Below are 20,006 nucleotides of genomic sequence, written 5' to 3'. Positions count from 1 at the left end.
TGTTTATTCAAGACGAGTTTATTTCCAAGCCAGTGAACGTTCTTACAAATTTCTGGTTGTGTGAAACAGCGTGCGCACGCACACACACAGAATGGAGACATCAAACTCAACTTTGCATTGTCTCGAGCAGCTACCGCCTTTCGGGTCTTGCAATCTTCATTTTAGACGCAGACCATCTAGGACAGCTTTCAGGAAGCCTCCGGCCAGGCAGAAGCGTACAGCCGTTCATTCCGAAGGATACGGCACCAGAGAAATGCACGCGGTGGAACTTCAATAGAGCACGAAAGATCAGACGGTTTTAAAGCGAGTTTGCCGATTTACGCTAAACGTAATCAGATTTGTGGGATGTTACGGCGTGCGTCCGTTCAAGACCAGTTTACCGCACGGGAGCACAAACGCAAAGGCTCCACAAAACATACCGCCGTCCTCGTGCCAAACGTATCCAAGCCAAGACAAGACAATCCATTAGCAAACGCCTCACCGCTCCTACGCCGACGTGTCTGGTTACGCCTACGGGCGCCGGAATCGCCGGCTGATCTCTGAAATTTCACGCGCTATGCGGTAACATTTGAGGAGAGTTTGAGGTCGCCAGTACCTATAACACTCAGTTTCATAGGTACTGGCGACAAACGCGTCTCAGAGAGCGGTTATCAGAACATACGAGCTGGAGCCATGGGCGCCGCCATGCTCGACACTACTAAGCGTACGGAGACACCCGAACCTGAAACTTGTCGAATACCGTACGCTATCATAGCGCACGCAACCCGCAAAACGCCACTAACGTTCAGGACGTGTCCAGGGTCGATATTTCTTCACGTACGTAATGCGATTGTTCGGTTGCAAACGCTAAGCTAAACCGGTCAATCAAACCGTCTCTTCAATCCTGAACGACGATTGCTTAGCTCGCGCATAATGCCAGTGGCACGGGTAACTGCACCGGCTACATAATCGATACGCACCAGTCGCGCGTCATAGGTCATCGCCCGATTTTTTTTTTTTACTTACTCAACCTCTGGCGAGTCTTTGCGATTCTCTGTGAATTGCAGTATAAGTAACGTGTCCGACGAGGCTTCGTTGTCCGTTAAAGAGACCGCTCGTTGCGGAAGTCTCCAAATACTTGCATTGCGGAGTTCTGTTCAAAGCACACAACACTAACGCGAATATTATTAGGGAGTAGTTAACCCTGTAGTGCCCAAACACAGTTCCACATAAAAAAAATTCGTAGAATTTCCTCTATTTCTCGTCTTCGTGGACACATTTCCACTGAGAATAAGTTCAGCAAGCGCTCGTTTGCAATTAGATTCCGAACCTAATCCCAACCGCCACATGGCTCACACGAATTCACGAATTTCCCATTGAGTAAAGCCACCACTCAACCTCAGTGAGGCAAAAAAAAAAGGCTGGCTTCGGGATGTTCAACAGATCTCTTCTTTCCCTTCTCTTCCTCCTCCTGTCATCAGTAAGGCAACCGAGAAATCTGCAAAGTACGAGCACCCACTCTACAATCCTTTCATTCATTCATTACGACTGCTGGTGTGTCTAAGGAATCAAATGAATTTTCATAGAAGTATTACGTAATCAAGAAGTACATATGGCATACGTGAATATCTTCGGAAATAGCTCAAAGGATTCCTCAGCTACCTTTTTTCTCCACAAGAAAAGTAGAAATGTACGCATAAAGCAGTCAGTGAAGGAGACGCAAACTCTCCAATGGTATTCACTGCATGCTTCACAGTACGGAAGCTGCCAAAATATGATGGACTATGAGAGGTTCAACGGCCAACATCTCAGCAACCTTAGGTTTGCAGACGATGTCCTGTTAAGCAACACTGGGGAGGAATTACTTATGATTGAGGGCCTTAACAAAAAGTGTAATGGTGCAGTTGGATTAATATCAGAAGGAGAAATAATCAATAACCTGGCAAGGGAACAACAGTTCAGGATTGCCAATCAGCCTCTAGGGTCTGTGAACGAGCCCATCTACCTAGGTCAGAAGTCGCAAGAGACGCTCATCAAGACAAAGCAATTTAGAGAAGAGAAAGAATAAGTTGGAGTGCGTACGGCAAGCATTGCCAGATCCTGAGCGGGAGAAAAAGCCACTATGACTGAAAAAACCACTGTCGCAGAAAAAGTCTACAATCACTGCATTCTACTGGCGCCAACATATGAGGCCGAAACATGTAGGTTGAAGAAGCTCGAGAACAAGACCGCGGAAAGAGCAATGGGGCCAATAACGTTAGGGGTAACGTTCAGAGACGGGAGAAGAGCTGTGGATTAGAGGGTAAACAGGGATACCCGCTATTGTAATCGAAATAAAGAGAAAGGAATGGAGCTGGGTAGGCTATGTAATGCGCAGGATGGATAAACGTTGGAGCGTTAGCGTTACAAAATGGGTGCCAAGAAAATGGAAGCGCAGTCGAGCTGAGATGAGAAAATTCGCAGGTGCAAGTTGGAAGTAGCTGGCACAGGATAGCGGTAATGCGAGATCGCTGGGAGAGGCCTTCTTCATGTAGTGGACATGAAAATACCCTGATGGTGAATTAGTACGGCTACTTGTGTTCCACGTACGCAAATTTAAATTACGAAATCTCAAACGCGCACTATACAGAATCTGCGTTGTGCAGTACAGGGTTAAAAGGGTGCAGAAACACCTTGGTGACTGGATGAAGAACACATTGCGGGAATACGCTCCCGTGAACATCACATTTCGTCGGCGTGCGTGGTTTTCCGTTCGGCGGGCTATTCATGCCACCCACCGTTTCACTCCTCGAGTTTCCTCTGCCGATACCAACAGGGTAACTCCGTAAGCCTGTGTTACCTAAGCTCTATTTCGATGACCCGCCCCAACCTCTCCTGAGGCTACTGAAGATCTACCCCGCAAATACTTATTAGTTGGACTCGTGGTACGAAAGCGTGAGTTGTCTTGCACGTCATCGGCGCTGAACGCCGCCATCGTCGTCCTCTCCTGGCCATGCGGCCAGCGCTGTTTGGAGTCTCTTTATTTGTGTGTATGTGTGTAACCACGCGTTTGTCGGGATTTCGAGCAATGGTGTCAATTGCCTCGTTGTCGTGACAATAAATGTGGCCACTCCGACGCCGGTTCGAGACTTGACGTTCCAGGTGAACTTTTCCAGCCTGGGTCAGCGTCTGTTCGGCGGTCCGGCAGCAGGTTGCTCCCGATCGAGGGATTGTAGTTCCAAGTCCGTGGTGGGGAGGTCCTCGCCATCATCGCCACTTGCGATGAGCACGTTGCTCTGATCGTGAAAAATTAATAATTAAAGGGCTGCGGACACCTTCAGGCAGAAAAAATTGATCGCGGCCTGCTTTCCTCAGTTTTCAAAATTTTGCCTTCTTTTCGATAGACAGTAGGTGCTATGGACGGTAGGAAGAGGAAATTTACGGACCCTGGTTCCTAGCGCCGGTCACGGTGCGTCGAACGCGGATATGAGATAACAAATAAAAAAGTTAATATACATTTTTCTATTATCTATTTATTTATTACTGTAGAGTACCTAACAGTCTGCTCATCGACAAAGTGTAGGGGGCCATTATAGTGTTAACGACAAGGTGTGGTTGCAAGTGCCCCCCCCCCTCAAAAAAAGAAAAGAAACGTATGTTTCAAAATGTACGGTAAAAACAAAGTGAAATTCAGGATACAACACATCATAACTTGCAAAAAAATTAGAAAGAACGTGGCCTAAACTGTCTACGAGGAAATACTTATCATAATGCACATCGCCAAGCCAGGATACAAATGGTACTTTTCATAAAAACTGGACAAAGAGCCATTACCTAAACCTTCGAACGCCGCAAAGTTCTCGCTCGAAACCGCCCGCGCATACGTGATGTTCGGTGACATGCACGCAGCGCAACCCATGTGCTCCATGCGGGACAATTCTAGCCTGGAAATAAGAGCAATTGGATGGGCCATCCTAGTAATAGCAAATAACTTAGAATATTTCAAACATTGAGCTGTCAATGGCATACTAATGCTTTGTGAGGTTAGCCAATGTTTGTCAAAAGCATGAGTCCTAGTGATGAATCAGCCCAGTATGTGAATTGTGATACAGAAAAGAGGGCTTTTTATCTGCTCCGACGGCAAGGCACACATCAAGCTAGCTTAACGATAGGCACTCCAGAAATTCGATGCTGTTGACATGAAGTCCTAATTTTTGCAATTCGGCTGTATTTGCCATTTCAACCCCTGTGTCATCAGCGTAAACAGCAACGTGACCAGAAAGCAATCGATCGGGATGCCTGTAGCTTAACCTGGCATACTACTGTGTTCTACTGTGTTACATGTTGCTCTCGGAGAGCAGCAGTATGAGGAAAATGAATCAAATTGTTTCTTGAAACAACTCTATTCAGAGTAGTTTCCCACCATTCTGACACAAACTGTGCAAATTGACTTGTGTCAGAATGTCCGTAACCTACAGCTACAGTGGCTCAGGCCAATGTCTTAATTCCAGTTTGGCGAGTAAAGGTGCACACGTCACAAGAAATCAACAAAAGGTTGTACAATAGCATTGGATACATAACATTGGAGGGAAAACACCGGTTTTTTATCTTTGGCAATATTAGGTTATCAAAGGCGGTATAATCAGGCTCGTACAGCTACATAGCCTGGTTTACTGCGTAACTTCACTTGTATGCCTAATATGGCTGCAGGGAAAAATGTAACAGTACTCTTGCGTGAATATCATATTTGATCACAGATTTACCAATTTGAAGCTACTCGAGAAATATTGGAAACATACTGTACTCTGAAAGTTTGACAATTAAATTAGACGACTGAATTGAATCGAAAAATACCCAAATTGTTATTCAATATATTCTAATATTCGCCAACCCTCAATACCGCATGAATTCATACCTATCAGTCATACCGATCACACTGCTATGCTAAATGTCCACAGGCAACGGTTCGCACGTATCTCACCTTTGAGGGTGACACGGAGACCTCAGTTTGACACAAATACGTCAACTGCTTCCTTGAGCCCGACATACAGCTTCCTGCCAGCTCCGCTACAAGCCTGCAAACCATTTCATTTTAATCAACACAGCATTAAAACTCCCCCAATCAAGAATAGTCAACTTCACTTTGTCTTCCTGTCACATTATCTATCAATGTTGATCCACGATACACATATATTGCGTTTGGACAGTAATGACCGTCCCAGTGCTGAGCGTGCTTCTCACAGAATTCTTCAGTGATATTGACTGCACTGCATTTAGGTTGAATGCTTCACTAAAATTCCCTATCCAACACCATCGTTGTCGTTCACTTTCCTTCGTTGCTGCTCACCCACACTAGAACTGAATGTACAGCTGAATTGCAGCCTATCAGTGGCCCGTGCCATTTCTGTGGCCGCTTCACCAACTACAATAATTTATAAGTGAAGTGTGAATCCATAAATATTGAGTGCGCAATATTCAATATTTCATTCTTTGTACAATTTAAGATGTTCTAAATTTGCAGCATATCAAAAGCCGTGGCAGCGGCTTTGTTAACTAAAGTAAAGGACCTTGAAGAGGAGCCCGGTTCTGCAGAATTTTTGGATGTTAGAAACAATAGGCAACTATTTAGTTTGCAGAACATGTAACCACGGAAAAAAATATATATATACATATCTATATAATTACGGCGAGAACAATGGCCAGGCTGGGCAAGCAACAGAGAAGGTCACAGGTAGAAAAACGAGGCATTGAAGCACAAAATTATAGTTCCTGCAGAATGGCCTAAGCAATGCACTCAATAATAGAGTTATTGCTTAAGTGACAACCACACAAGTCATGTGGCGATAACGCATAAAAACTACCAAGGATATTTCTTTTCGTCCTGAACTATCTCTCTCACCACAGCTGATGATATACAAATATGCAAGATTTGAGTTTCCTCGAACATTCGGTGATATCCAAGTGCATAGAAGTTCGCGCCACCAACACATTCACTTGACAACTGTGTGGACGCACATATCACTGCTTCTGTAAATGCAAATACCGCGACAATAACAAAACACACCACTTTACGGAAAAAAATAATTCTCGTGGAACAAAACTTAAGCTTATAGCCCGCTATAATGCCTTTCCAGTCCTGTTCGCACTTCTCTAAGAAGTTGTAATGAGAAGAAAATATCACTACGAAAACGGGACGAAAATATCATATAGCCCATTAGAATGTCTGCATAGCCCTGTTTGTATCTAACTAAAAAGAAGCACCTGGGCGCACGTGACGACTTCTGCAAATTCACATGCACTGACACCAATTAAAGGGAACACAAAAATTTAGGAAAAATATTGCCGAGGTAAAGTGCAGCTTAATAAAGGTGCTTAGAATCTATGCCCAGCCCTGTTCTGATTTCCTTAATAACTTTATTGCAAGGACATATATTACCACTGCCTATACCCGAATACCTACACTCATTTGGGCTAAGAATACTGCAATTTATGCAAAATCCTTGTCGAGGAAAAACATCAGCCTATAGCGTGCTAGAAGTTCTGCCCAGCCCTCTTTGTATATAACTAAAAAGCAGCACCTGGAAGCACATGACGTCTTCTGCAAATTCACATACACTGACAGCAAATAAAGGGAATGCAAAAATTCAGGAAAAATACTGCCGAGGCAAAACATAGCTTAATAAAGGTTGTTAGAATGTACGCCCAGCCCTGTTCTGACTTTTTTAAAAGTTTACTGGAAGGATATATCATTACTACTGCCAATACCCTTATACTAACACTCATTTAAGCTAAGAATACTGAAATACTTACGCAAAATCCTTGTCGAGGAAAACATCAGCGTATAGCCCGTTAGAATGTCTGCCAAGCCCTGCTTGTATTGAACTAAACAGCAGCACCTGGACGCCCGTGAGGACTTCTGCAAATTCACATACATTGTCCCAATTAAAAAGAATACAAAAATTTAAGAAAAATATTGACGAGGTAAAGCATAGCTTAATAAAGGTTGTTAGAGTGCACGCCCAGCCCTGTTCTAAATTCCCTAAAAGCTTTACTGGAAGGACATATCATTACCACTGCCAATACCCGTATACCAACACTCATTTAAGCTAAGAATACTGGAATTTACGCAAAATCTTTGTCGAGGAAAACATCAGCCTACAGCCCGTTAGAATGTCTGCCCAGACCTGTTTGCATTTAACTAAAGAGCAGCACATGGACGCCCGTGAGGACTTCTGCATATTCACATGCATTGAAACAGATTAAAATGAATGTATAATATAGGAAACATATTGCCGAGGTAAAGCAAAGCTTAATAAGGGTTGTTAGAGTGCACGCCCCGCCCTGTTCTGATTTCCCTAAAAACATTACTGGATGAACATACCATTACCACTGCCAATACCCATATACTAACACTCATTTAGGCTAAGAATACTGGAATTTACGCAAAATCTTCGACGAGGAAAACGTCAGCCTACAGCCCGTTAGAATGTCTGCCCAGCCCTGTTTGCATTTAACTAAAGAGCAGCACATGCACGCCCGTGAGGACTTCCTCATATTCTCATGCATTGACACCAATTAAAAAGAATCCAAATTGAGAAAAATACAGCCGAGGTAAAGCAGTGTTTAATAAAGGTTGTTAGAGTGCACGCCAAGCCCTGTTCTAAATTCGCTCAAAATTCAGTGGATTGACATATCATTACCACTGCCAACACTCTTAAAGTAACACTCATTTAAGCTAAGAATACTGCAATTTACGCAAAATCCTTGTCGAGGAAAACATCAGCCCGTTAGAATGTCGGCCCAGCCCTGTTTGTATTTAACTAAAGAGCAGCACATGGACGCCCGTGAGGACTTCTGCAAATTCACATGCATTGACACCAATTAAAAAGAACGTAAAATATAGGAAACATATTGCCGAGGTAAAGCAGAGCTTAATAAAGGTTGTTAGAGTGCAAGCCCAGCCCTGTTCTAAATTCCCTAAAAAATTTACTGGATGGACATATCATTACCACTGCCAATACCCGTATACCAACACTCATTTAAGCTAAGAATACTGGAATTTACGCAAAATCTTTGTCGAGGAAAACATCAGCCTATAGCCTGTTAGAATGTCTGCCCAGCCCTGTTTACATTTAACTAAAGAGCAGCACATGGACGCCCGTGAGGACTTCTGCAAATTCACATGCATTGACACCAATTAAAAAGAATCCTAAATTTAGGAAAAATATTGCCGGGGTAAAGCAGAGCTTAATAAAGGTTGTTAGAGTGCACGCCCAGCCATGTTCTAAATTCCCTCAAAACATTACTGGATGGACATATCATTACCATTGCCAATACTCTTTTAGTAACACTCATTTAGGCTAAGAATACTGGAATTTACGCAAAATTCTTGTGGAGGAAAACATCAGCCCGTTAGAATGTCTGCCCAGCGCTGTTTGTATTTAACTAAAGAGGAGCACATTGACGCCCGTGAGGACTTCTGCAAATTCACATGCATTGACACTAATAAAAAAGAATGCAAATATTTACGAAAATATTGCCGAGGGATAGGATAACTGAAGAAAGGTTGTTAGAGTGCACGCCCAGCCCTCTTCTGATTTCCCTAAAAGCTTTACTGGAAGGACATATATTACCACAGCCAATACCCGTATACCAACACTCATTTAAGCTAAGAATACTGGAATTTACGCAAAATCTTTGTCGAGGAAAACTTCAGCCCGTTAGAATGTCTGCCCAGCCTTGTTTGTATTTAACTAAAGAGCAGCACATGGACGCCCGTGAGGACTTCTGCATATTCACATGCATTGACGTCAATTAAAAGGAATGTAAAATTTAGGAAAAATATTGCCCAGGTAAAGCAGAGCTTAATAAAGGTTGTTAGAGTGCACGCCCAGCCCTCTTCTGATTTCCCTAAAAGCTTTACTGGATGGACATATCATTACCACTGCCAATACTGTTATAGTAACACTCATTTAGGCTAAGAATACTGGAATTTACGCAAAATTCTTGTCGAGGAAAACATCAGCCCGTTAGAATGTCTGCCCAGCCCTGTTTGTATTTAACTAAAGAGCAGCCCATGGACGCCTGTGAGGACTTCTGCATATTCACATGCATTGACACCAATTAAAAGGAATGCAAAATTTAGGAAAAATATTGCCGAGGTAAAGCAGAGCTTAATAAAGGTTGTTAGAGTGCACGCCCAGCCCTCTTCTGATTTCCCTAAAAGCTTTACTGGAAGGACATATATCACCATTGCCAATACCCTTACACTAACACTCATTTAAGCGAAGAATACTACAATTTACGCATATCTTTGTCGAGGAAAACATCAGCCTATAGCCTGTTAGAATGCCTGCCTAGCCCTCTTTGTATTTAACTAAATAGCAGCACCTGGACACACGTGATGACTTCAGAAATTCACATACACTGACACCAATTAAAGGGAAAGCAAAAATTAAGGAAGAATATTCCCGAGGTAAAGTAGAGCTTAATAAAGGTTTTTAAAATGTACGCCCAGCCCTGTTCTGATTTCCCTAAAAACTTTACTGGATGGACATATCATTACCACTGCCAATACTCTTATAGTAACACTCATTTAGGCTAAGAATACTGGAATTTACGCAAAATTCTTGTGGAGGAAAACATCAGCCCGTTAGAATGTCTGCCCAGCGCTGTTTGTATTTAACTAAAGAGGAGCACATTGACGCCCGTGAGGACTTCTGCAAATTCACATGCATTGACACTAATAAAAAAGAATGCAAATATTTACGAAAATATTGCCGAGGGATAGGATAACTGAAGAAAGGTTGTTAGAGTGCACGCCCAGCCCTCTTCTGATTTCCCTAAAAGCTTTACTGGAAGGACATATATTACCACAGCCAATACCCGTATACCAACACTCATTTAAGCTAAGAATACTGGAATTTACGCAAAATCTTTGTCGAGGAAAACTTCAGCCCGTTAGAATGTCTGCCCAGCCTTGTTTGTATTTAACTAAAGAGCAGCATATGGACGCCCGTGAGGACTTCTGCATATTCACATGCATTGACGCCAATTAAAAGGAATGTAAAATTTAGGAAAAATATTGCCCAGGTAAAGCAGAGCTTAATAAAGGTTGTTAGAGTGCACGCCCAGCCCTCTTCTGATTTCCCTAAAAGCTTTACTGGATGGACATATCATTACCACTGCCAATACTGTTATAGTAACACTCATTTAGGCTAAGAATACTGGAATTTACGCAAAATTCTTGTCGAGGAAAACATCAGCCCGTTAGAATGTCTGCCCAGCCCTGTTTGTATTTAACTAAAGAGCAGCACCTGGACGCCCGTGAGGACTTCTGCAAATTCACATGCATTGACACTAATAAAAAAGAATGCAAATATTTACGAAAATATTGCCGAGGGATAGGATAACTGAAGAAAGGTTGTTAGAGTGCACGCCCAGCCCTCTTCTGATTTCCCTAAAAGCTTTACTGGAAGGACATATATTACCACAGCCAATACCCGTATACCAACACTCATTTAAGCTAAGAATACTGGAATTTACGCAAAATCTTTGTCGAGGAAAACTTCAGCCCGTTAGAATGTCTGCCCAGCCTTGTTTGTATTTAACTAAAGAGCAGCACATGGACGCCCGTGAGGACTTCTGCATATTCACATGCATTGACGTCAATTAAAAGGAATGTAAAATTTAGGAAAAATATTGCCCAGGTAAAGCAGAGCTTAATAAAGGTTGTTAGAGTGCACGCCCAGCCCTCTTCTGATTTCCCTAAAAGCTTTACTGGAAGGACATATATTACCACAGCCAATACCCGTATACCAACACTCATTTAAGCTAAGAATACTGGAATTTACGCAAAATCTTTGTCGAGGAAAACTTCAGCCCGTTAGAATGTCTGCCCAGCCTTGTTTGTATTTAACTAAAGAGCAGCACATGGACGCCCGTGAGGACTTCTGCATATTCACATGCATTGACGCCAATTAAAAGGAATGTAAAATTTAGGAAAAATATTGCCCAGGTAAAGCAGAGCTTAATAAAGGTTGTTAGAGTGCACGCCCAGCCATGTTCTAAATTCCCTCAAAACATTACTGGAAGGACATATCATTACCATTGCCAATACTCTTTTAGTAACACTCATTTAGGCTAAGAATACTGGAATTTACGCAAAATTCTTGTCGAGTAAAACATCAGCCCGTTAGAATGTCTGCCCAGCCCTGTTTGTATTTAACTAAAGACCAGCACATGGACGCCCGTGAGGACTTCTGCAAATTCACATGCATTGACACCATTTAAAAAGAACGTAAAATATAGGAAACATATTGCCGAGGTAAAGCAGAGCCTAATAAAGGTTGTTAGAGTGCACGCCCAGCCCTGTTCTAAGTTCCCTCAAAATTTACTGGATGGACATATCATTACCACTGCCAATACTCTTATAGTAACACTCATTTAAGCTAAGAATACTGGAATTTACGCAAAATCTTTGTCGAGGAAAACATCAGCCTATAGCCCGTATGAATGTCTGCCCAGCCCTGTTTGTATTTAACTAAAAGCAGCACCTCGACGCCCGTGAAGACTTCTGCAAATTCACATGCATTGACACCAATAAAAAGAATGCAAATATTTAGGAAAATATTGCTGAGGTATAGGATAGCTGATGAAAGTTTGTTAGAGTCACGCCCAGCCCTCTTCTGATTTCCCTAAAAGCTTTACTGGAAGGACATATATTATCACTGCCAATACCCGTATACCAACACTCATTTAAGCTAAGAATACTGGAATTTACGCAAAATATTTGTCGAGGAAAACATCAGCCCGTTAGAATGTCTGCCCAGCCCTGTTTGTATTTAACTAAAGACCAGCACATGGACGCCCGTGAGGACTTCTGCAAATTCACATGCATTGACACCAATTAGAAAGAATGTAAAATATAGGAAACATTTTGCCGAGCTAAAGCAGAGCTTAATAAAGGTTGTTAGAGTGCACGCCCAGCCCTGTTCTGATTTCCCTAAAAACTTTACTGGATGGACATATCATTACCTCTGCCAATACCCGTATACCAACACTCATTTAAGCTAAGAATACTGGAATTTACGCAAAATTCTTGTCGAGGAAAACATCAGCCCGTTAGAATGTCTGCCCAGCCCTGTTTGCATTTAACTAAAGAGTAGCACATGGACGCCCGTGAGGTCTTCTAGATATTCACATGCATTGACACCAATTAAAAAGAATGCAAAATTTAGGAAAAATATCGCCGAGGTAAAGGAGAGCTTAATAAAGGTTGTTAGAGTGCACGCACAGCCCTGTTCTAAATTCGCTCAAAATTTACTGGATGGACATATCATTACCACTGCCAATACTCTTATAGTAACACTCATTTAAGCTAAGAATACTGGAATTTATGCAAAATCCTTCTCGAGGAAAACATCAGCCCGTTAGAATGTCTGCCCAGCTCTGTTTGTATTTAACTAAAGAGCAGCACATGGACGCCCGTGAGGACTTCTGCCAATTCACATGCATTGACACCAATTAAAAAGAATGTAAATAGGAAACATATTGCCGAGGAAAAGCAGAGCTTAATAAAGGTTGTTAGAGTGCACGCCCAGCCCTGTTCTAAATTCCCTAAAAAATTTACTGGATGGACATATCATTACCACTGCCAATACCCGTATACCAACACTCATTTAAGCTAAGAATACTGGAATTTACGCAAAATTCTTGTCGAGGAAAACATCAGCCCGTTAGAATGTCTGCCCAGCCCTGTTTGCATTTAACTAAAGAGCAGCACATGGACGCCCGTGAGGACTTCTGCAAATTCACATGCTTTGGCACCAATTAAAAAGAATCCTAAATTTAGGAAAAATATCGCCGAGGTAAAGCAGGGCTTAATAAGGGTTGTTAGAGTGCACGCTCAGCCCTGTTCTAAATTTCCTCAAAACTTTACTGGATGGACATATCATTACCACTGCCAATACTCTTATTGTAACACTCAATTAGGCTAAAAATATTGGAATTTACGCAAAATCCTTGTCGAGGAAAACATCAGTCCGTTAGAATGTCTGCCCAGCCCTGCTTGTATTTAACTAAAGAGCAGCACATGGACGCTCGTGAGGACTTCTGCAAATTCACTTGCATTGACACCAATTAAAAAGAACGTAAAATATAGGAAACATATTGCCGAGGTAAAGCAGAGCCTAATAAAGGTTGTTAGAGTGCACGCCCAGCCCTCTTCTGATTTCCCTAAAAGCTTTACTGGAAGGACATATATTACCACTGCCAATAGTCTTATATTAACACTCATTTAAGCTAAGAATACTGGAATTTCCGCAAAATTTTTGTCGACGAAAACATCAGCCTATAGCCCGTTAGAATGTCTGCCTAGCGCTGTTTGCATTTAACTAAAGAGCAGCACATGGACGCCCGTGAGGTCTTCTGCATATTCACATGCATTGACACAAATTAAAAAGAATATTAAATATAGGAAACCTATTGGCGAGGTAAAGCAGAGCTTAATAAGGGTTGGTAGAGAGCACGCTCAGCCCTGTTCTAAATTTCCTCAAAACTTTACTGGAAGGACATATATTACCACTGCCAATACCCTGATACCAAAACTCATTTAAGCTAAGAATACTGGAATTTACGCAAAATCTTTGTCGAGGAAAAACATCAGCCTATAGCCCGTTAGAATGTCTGCCCAGCCCTGTTTGTACTTAACCAAAGAGCAGCACCTGGACGCCCGTGAGGATTTCTGCAAATTCACATACATTGACACCAATTAAAAAGAATGCAAAAATTTACGAAAAATATTGCCGAGGCAAAGCAGAGCTTAATAAAGGTTGTTAGAGTGCACGCCCACACCTGTTCTGAATTCCCTCAAAACTTTACGGGATGGACATATATTTACTACTGCCAATACGCGTATACGAACACTCATTAAAGCTAGGAATACTGGAATTTACGCAAAATCCCTGTCGAGGAAAACATCTGCCTATAGCCTGTTGGAATGCCCACCCACCCCTGTTTGCATTTAACTAAAGAGCAGCACCTGCACGCCCGTGAGGACTTCTGCAAATTCACATACATTGACACCATTTAAAAAGGAATGCAAAATTTAGGAAAAATATTGCCGAGGTAAGGCAGAGCTTATTAAAGGTTGTTGGAGTGCACGACCACCGCGGCTCTGTATTCCCTAAAAACATTACTGGGTGAACATATCATTGCCACTGCCAATACCCGTGTACCAACACTCATTTAGGCGAATAATATTGGAATTTGTGCAAAATACTTGCCGAGGGAAGCTTCAGCCTATAGCCCATGAGAATGTCTGCGGAGCACTCTTTTTATTTAACTGAAATGCAGCACCTGGATGCACGTGACGACTTCTGCAAATTCACATATATTGACACAAATTAAAGTCAAAACAAAAATTTACGATAAATATTGCCAGGTAAAGCGTAGACTAATAAACGTTGTTAGAATATACGCCCAGCCCTCTTATGACTTCTCTAAATACTTTACTGGAAGGATGTACCATTACCACTGAAAATATCCGGATACCAATGCTCTAAGCAAAGAATTGTGGTATTTACGCAAAAGCCTTGTCGAGGAAAAACATGAGCCTATAGCCCGTTGGAGAGTCCGCCCAGCCCTCTGTGTTTAACTAAAGAGCTGTACTCGGGCCCAAGTGACGACTTCTGCACATCCACATACATTGACAGTAATTTAAGCGAATACAGAAATATAGGAAAAACATTGCTGACGAAAAGCATAGCTTAATAATTTTTGTTAGAATATACGCGCAGCCATGTTCTTACTTCTCTAAAAAGTTAAAGTGGAAGGACATATAAATATCTGCACATACCCATACACTAACGCTCATTTTAGTGAGGAATAGTGGAATTTACGCGCAATCCTTGTCGAGGAAAAAATAACATCAGCATATAGCCCGTTAGACTGTCTGCCCAGCCCTCTTTGTGTTTAGCTAAAAAGCTGTAACTGGACACACGTAAGAACTGCTGCAAATTCTCATAAAGTGACACTAATTTAAGCGAATGCACAAATTTGGGAAAAACGTTGCCGAGGAAAAGCATAGATTAATAAAGGTTGTCAGAATGTACGCTCAGCCCTTTTCTGACTTCTCTAAAAACTTTGCTTGGAAGGGCATATCATTGCCACTGTAGATACACGTATACCAACACTCATTTTAGCTAATGATGCCTTCGTCTTCGTGACATTGCTTCACAGACGTCTCAGATTGTACATCCATCTTATTTATTGCTTGTATTTCAGAATAGCTTCTCAACGGTGTAAGACACTATTCTAAATATTACAGGAGGCGAAGGTAGTGCATAAATAGTGCATGAGTTTACTCGTCGCATAGAATGAAATGAAATCTTTGTGCATATCGCCGTTGGTCGTATAGCATTCATTAAAAATCTTAGCTTCAGATAGATTATAACCAGCGCGTTGGATCATTATTCTCAACTGATGTTAACACCACATAAATAGGTTGAAACATCATTATACGTAAATCTGCCTGAAGTGTTTCTGGAATGCTCTATAAGGAAATTTTTAATTGCGCTTCGGAATGCGGAACGAACGTCTTATTTATTTCAACTAGACCACATCATAGTTGAGAACGTAGTGCACTGAAAAGGCCGCTGTATTAGATTCGTCTATCCTCCGACACGCCTACTTCGCGACCACGAAACAGAATGCGACTTCGGAAAAAAGTAGCATATGACATTTCGAGTGACCGCTACACCAATAGTTGACAAGCGTAAATAATTCAAAACAGTTGCAAGGATTGTGCTCTACTCTTATGCTAAGAAGCTGAAGCTATGCAAGGCCCGAATGTCTATTTCTGCCTTGTGTGAACCAAACGCCATGGAGATGTCCTACGAAAACGAGCAGCCAGCACTGATCCAGCCACGTCGTGGTGTATTTAAAAAGCGGCGTGCGTTGCATTCGGAAGTTAAAAGCTAAAGCATTTCATGATAACGCAACCACAAGCACCGACAACGACAAAATGACAGCCAACACGAGAGAAGCCCGCGATATCGATTGAGGCTTCACTGCCTGTTATTGCAGCGAAGACAATCATTATATACAAAGCAATTGCCGAAATGAATGACGCTAAAAGAACTAACTTAACATCGACGATAAGTTTGTATATGTTAAGCCACAACTTGCCCTACTTTTTTTATAAAACGTTTGAAAAGAAAAAAATCCTTCTGTACCTGTGATTCCTTAGCGCATGTGCGATCTTTTCAGCAGCCGAGGAGACCTCAAGAACAGCTTGCCACCAGGTCTACGGGGATCGAAGCAACAGGTCATGAAGGTAGAACAGCTGGACTGGCGTTGAAATACCAGGTCGCAAGGTCAGCTGGCCGCCAGATCGGCAGTGGAGGCTCCCAGGCACCATCGTGCTAGAAAGTCTCGCCACCCGTTCCGCATGTCAGGCAGCAAGACGCAGGTCCGCTAGAAGATTTACCGAAGATTTCATAAATAGTATTGACTGAAGGGAAATACGTACCCAATGACACGTATTTTTACGGGCTTTTACGTGCCAGAACCACGATAGCGTTATGAAACACGCCGTAATGCGGGACTGTGAAATGAATTTTAACGCCACTATTTTAACGCGCACCCAAGGCACGCTACGCGGGCGTTCTTGCACTTCAGCCCCATCGAAATGCGGCCACTACAGCCGCGATTTGATGCCACGCCTTAGGCCGTAGCAGCGCAACGCGAAAATCACTACGCCGTCACGGCGGGTAATGGCACATAACCAGGGTCCAAAGATGGTTCACTGATGAGAGGCACATACACAGTGAACCATAATGGCGTTAAAGAAGTTGGTGGAGGAGCACCGCATACCGTCACGTAACCAGTGACCTAAGTTGGTCCGAAGGGTTGATTCGAACCCTCTTGGCTTAGCACAGCTGCCCGATGCTCTACCCAGCAAGTCACGGACTTTCCCGTGACCTAAGTTGGCGTAGAACAGGTTAGCTCCTGATAAACAAACCAACAGACAGATAAACTTTCCTAAAGCTGGGTGAAGTTCGGAAGGAATACTAACCGCAATAATTAGAATGTGCAACAGCCAGCGTTAGCGGACATCTAATGAGCTGTGTTCGTGTTTGCCTGTGGGCGGTCGTCAACGTGCTTGTTAATTTAGTTAGTAAGCAAATGTTTGCAGCATTTTATTCGGCTGTTAAAAAGTCTAACCTGACTTTGTACAGTTTACTGCGCGTGAAATTGTTGTATAGGCAGTGACCTTGGCAGTGCGAAAGGCAATAGAAATATTACGGCAAAACATGTCTCGTCTTCGGTGCGCTCACCTTGGTGGCGTTACTCGTATAGTTGGCCACGGTGACGCATCAAGTGCTTGACCCGATGAGGACCTACGAAAAGCGAGCATCGCCTTTGACGGACAGTCAGTGCATGACAGGAACATGTCGATCGTTTGTTCTTGGCACTCATGAAAAATGAAAGAAAGAAAAACACCCACGTGTATATGAAAAACAAGAAATGGATGCGGACAGGAAACCTTGAACTATTCTGTACACCGTCAGATAGCAATCTTGGCACAAAGCGAGGAAAGCTTTCCGCCGTACTCTCGCACTGATGCGGTGTGATCGTCTGTGAAAGTGATCGCCTAAGTGATCGTCTCAGATGCTGCTCCTGAACCACTGGCCATCCGCGCCTCAATGACAATTATTCATCCACATATTTTCATACACAGGAACGCAATTTGAAAGCAAAGGTACGGCTCGTAGTGTTTTCTGGCAAGACATTAATGGTATGACGGGACAGTAAATGATGGACAGGAAAAGCAAGGACGGGCAAATGCAAGGGAACCAGAAGAACCATATTACCAAATCCGAACAAATTTTATGGTCTAAGCACAGCGAACAGACAAAACCCTGACATGAAGCGCAACATAATAGGCTGTGCAGAATGGCCTAGGCCATCCACTCCACGACACCGCGATTTCTCACATGACACGAGAACCGAATTCATGCGATGCTAACGCATAACAAACCCAATCAGCATAAGTTTTTTTCCGTAGTTGATTCTAATGAACATGAAAGATTTGAGCCTTATGCCTGGAAGATGGACGCCACCTGCATACTCTCCACTTAGTTGGATTATATTGATTCTACTTTTGATGAACACAGCGTGCAGTTTTCCTTAAGTAATATTAAGCGACAGAGTGATTGACGAATGTAAAATTTCACCTTCTCATATGAGCTAAGGACTGCTGTGCAGATGTTTTGCTAGAACTATCAATTTCCGGTCGTAACCTTCGCGCTTTTTGGTGGCGAAATTCTTAGGTGCATATCAATGCGCTGTGCGATCTCTGTCTTTTCTATTATGGGGGTTGCTGGTAACGGTAAGGTATGACTGGTATAATTGAGCCAATGGAATTAGGAGTAAGGTTTAAGATTATAATATACGAAGCTAAAGTAATGTGGAATTTCCTAGCGAGACAACAGAATTTACGATTGGTAGACAGCCTCTAGAATTACAGATCAAGGTAAAGTATAGTGAAATATTATCGAGATCAAAGCAAAGAAACTACAAAGAAAATAAACTCGACTAGGTCGCATATGGCACCCTGGATAATATCAGTATCGGGAGCTTGCCAATATTTTAGAAATGGGTATAATCATTGCATTCTATGAGCACTAGCACAAAGAGCATAAACTTCGAGATTAACACGGAAGCTTGAAAAGAGAAATGTTAGAAATAACTTTAGGAGACGCAAAACTAGCCCTATGTATTAGAGAGCAAACAGGGGTATGCGACATTTCAGTTGACATCAGGAAGGAAAGATGTAGCTTGGCGGGCCATGTAATATGTGCGACAGATAACCGGTGCTGTATTAATTTACACAATGAGTGCCGAGGGAAGTGCAGTCGAGGACCCCAGGCAATTAGGTGGTGCTAAAACTAGGAAGTAGGCACGTGTAAGAGTGAATGAACTGGTGCAAGTCAGGAGTTATGGATATTTCTGGGAGAGGTCAAAAATAGGCTGATCGTGATGACTGGTATATTTTTTCCAGTGGTGTTGACTTCACCTATTCCATTTTTGATGTTAGAATACAGCTTCGCAAATTTCCCTTTATTTAATCATGTCCCCCCTCCCCCCGCCCCCCCCCCTACTCTATGCTCCACATAGGAGCCTGTAAAGTATGAAGGAAAATAGATAAATGAAATTTAGATGGCCCCGTTCACAAGGTACGCCGAAATTCAAACACGTCAGGCAGACATACAGTGTCTGACATCTACGAATTGATGTTATGTGGACGTAAGATATTTTTTAGGACTGCGAAGGGAACAATGGCGATAACAGGTTTACGCATAGGGAAGTATTACACATGCCTGCTTATAAGAGTAACTATGTACAGTCGCGGACAGAATAAGATGGACCACGGGATCTCCGAAAACGTTCAATTCCCGAGCAGCCTGTAGCAGTAACCAGTAAAAATGCCCACGACAACGTTGTTAGCATATCCTAGTCGAGGTCCAAAATGCAAATACCAGATTGCGTTGTGAGGTTGCGGAGATATTCAGCTTTTTCTTAGATTTCATGGCCGTAATATTCTGTCCGCGACTCTACCTATTGCATCAAAGTGCACTAAATGCTCACTACAAGGGCGTTCTTGCACTTCATCGAAGTCCGGCCTAGGCGGGGGTTTGATTACACACCCTCGGGCTCAACAGCGAACGCCAAATCTACTCAAGAGGATCTTCTACGTTCACGAGAAGTTAGTGTCGATATATCAATATCGGTGCTGCCTAGGTCTCGTGTGATTGCGGCGCAGGCAACGCTTAAACACAAACAAATGGCCGAAATCAAAGTACGCAAAAAAGGAACGAAGTCAGCACAGTCGCTAATATCAACGATGTTTACCAATCAGCTCGTCTAACTAGTCGCTTTCATAAAGGAATTCATAAAAAGAAACAGACGTGCAAGCACCCAGTCAGCACTAGACAAGGCAGGTAGAACAGCTGAGCACGAAATGAGCAGGGCAGGTTGAGCGA

The 20,006-nt window shown here is 42.7% G+C and overlaps 1 long non-coding RNA gene across 5 annotated transcripts in view; it reads right to left on the bottom strand.

Moving 5' to 3' along the window:
• LOC135901930 (uncharacterized) overlaps positions 1-20,006 on the bottom strand; it is a 63,370-nt gene continuing 43,364 nt past the window's right edge. For 3 of the 5 annotated variants that reach the window (XR_011508637.1, XR_011508640.1, XR_011508638.1), the window contains 6 exons: positions 17,298-17,360; positions 16,194-16,434; positions 14,244-14,336; positions 6,769-6,874; positions 4,940-5,033; positions 1-3,254 (listed from right to left, as the gene is read on the bottom strand). This is a non-coding gene — a long non-coding RNA (uncharacterized lncRNA). The remainder of the gene's footprint in view (positions 3,255-4,939; positions 5,034-6,768; positions 6,875-14,243; positions 14,337-16,193; positions 16,435-17,297; positions 17,361-20,006) is intronic. The other 2 variants (XR_011508639.1, XR_011508641.1) reach the window with 2 other exon arrangements.

The sequence above is a fragment of the Dermacentor albipictus genome, chromosome 9, assembly GCF_038994185.2.
Source record: "Dermacentor albipictus isolate Rhodes 1998 colony chromosome 9, USDA_Dalb.pri_finalv2, whole genome shotgun sequence".
Lineage (NCBI taxonomy): Eukaryota > Metazoa > Arthropoda > Arachnida > Ixodida > Ixodidae > Dermacentor > Dermacentor albipictus.
Note: the sequence above shows the minus strand (reverse complement) of the source record. Positions and strands in the feature narration are given on the sequence as shown.